This window comes from Entelurus aequoreus, linkage group LG22, assembly GCF_033978785.1.
Source record: "Entelurus aequoreus isolate RoL-2023_Sb linkage group LG22, RoL_Eaeq_v1.1, whole genome shotgun sequence".
Taxonomy (NCBI): domain Eukaryota; kingdom Metazoa; phylum Chordata; class Actinopteri; order Syngnathiformes; family Syngnathidae; genus Entelurus; species Entelurus aequoreus.
In genome coordinates this window covers 33,771,951-33,773,434 of record NC_084752.1, presented here as the reverse complement: position 1 = coordinate 33,773,434, position 1,484 = coordinate 33,771,951, and the positions used below count along the sequence as shown (strand labels likewise).

Genomic DNA, 1,484 nt, shown 5'->3' with positions numbered 1-1,484 from the left:
CCTACCAGAAAGTGTCAGAGGCTGGACTCTGAAGCTATGCAAGTAAGACTTCATACAGGCACTAATGCTTTCTATTGAACAAGGATTAAAATGGTTCGAACAATGATCTTAAATTGCATCGTATGAGGGCTATGTTTATGTTATGTCCAGATTTTAACATTGTATTGTACTAAATAAAGATTTCTTAAACTGTTTTATATTTTTGTTTGATATTTTTATTTCAGCTGGTTAAATCCATTATTACCAAGAAATCGGGTGGAGAATATATAATAAATGAATACAACCGAACTAAGTCCTTGACGTATGAGAGCAGAAGAAAATTGGTGAATATACTGGCAGCTGAGATGACGGAGAAGAATGGGTAAGTTGTTTATTGCTTTTGATTGGCACATGTGTTCTTATTTACACTACCGTTCAAAAGTTTAGGGTCACCCAAACAATTTTGTGGAATAGCCTTCATTTCTAAGAACAAGAATTGACTGTCGAGTTTCAGATCAAAGTTCTCTTTTTCTGGCCATTTTGAGCGTTTAATTGACCTCACAAATGTGATGCTCCAGAAACTCAATCTGCTCAAAGGAAGCTCAGTTGTGTAGCTTCTGTAACAAGCTAAACTGTTTTCAGATGTGTGAACATGATTGCACAAGGGTTTTCTAATCATCAATTAGCCTTCTGAGCCAATGAGCAAACACATTGTACCATTAGAACACTGGAGTGATAGTTGCTGGAAATGGGCCTCTGTACACCTATGTAGATATTGCACCAAAAACCAGACATTTTCAGCTAGAATAGTCATTTACCACATTAGCAATGTATAGAGTGTATTTCTTTAAAGTTAAGACTAGTTTAAAGTTATCTTCGTTGAAAAGTACAGTGCTTTTCCTTCAATAATAAGGACATTTCAATGTGACCCCAAACTTTTGAACGGTAGTGTAGGTTTCAGACTAATTTTAAATCTAAAGTAAATAATAAACATTTCACTACATCTTATAAAACGTGTGTATGACAAATAAACTTGAATGTGATTTTTTTTTTTAAGTACATCTCCATCTAGACAGGTGAAGGAAATGTATGCACAAGGAATTGTGAACTTGTTCCCCAACCTCAGAGACCCATTTTCCAAGAATGGCTATGTGAGTTACACACTCTTAATTGTTGTTGTAGTTTTTATTTTGAGTCGTCCCAGAGTATGTTGTGACTAATAATGACTATTTTTGCAATTCTCTCAAAGGAACATTTTTATGATAGCAACAGTAGTACTGGGTACAGTGTACTGAACTACAGATTGGCACCAATGTTCACTTAAAGGCCTACTGAAATGATTTTTATTTATTTAAACGGGAATAGCAGATCCATTCTATGTGTCATACTTGATCATTTCGCGATATTGCCATATTTTTGCTGAAAGGATTTAGTAGAGAAAATCGACGATAAAGTTCGCAACTTTTGCTCGCTGATAAAAAAAACCTTGCCCCTACCGGAAGTAG

The 1,484-nt window shown here is 35.1% G+C and overlaps 1 long non-coding RNA gene across 1 annotated transcript; it reads left to right on the top strand.

The window, feature by feature from the left end:
- Positions 1 to 325: 325 nt before the first annotated feature.
- Positions 326 to 1,264, top strand: LOC133639579 (uncharacterized). Its single transcript, XR_009823820.1, has 3 exons — positions 326 to 361; positions 1,037 to 1,130; positions 1,229 to 1,264. It is a non-coding gene; the product is annotated as an uncharacterized LOC133639579 (long non-coding RNA).
- The last annotated feature ends 220 nt before the right edge of the window (positions 1,265 to 1,484 follow it).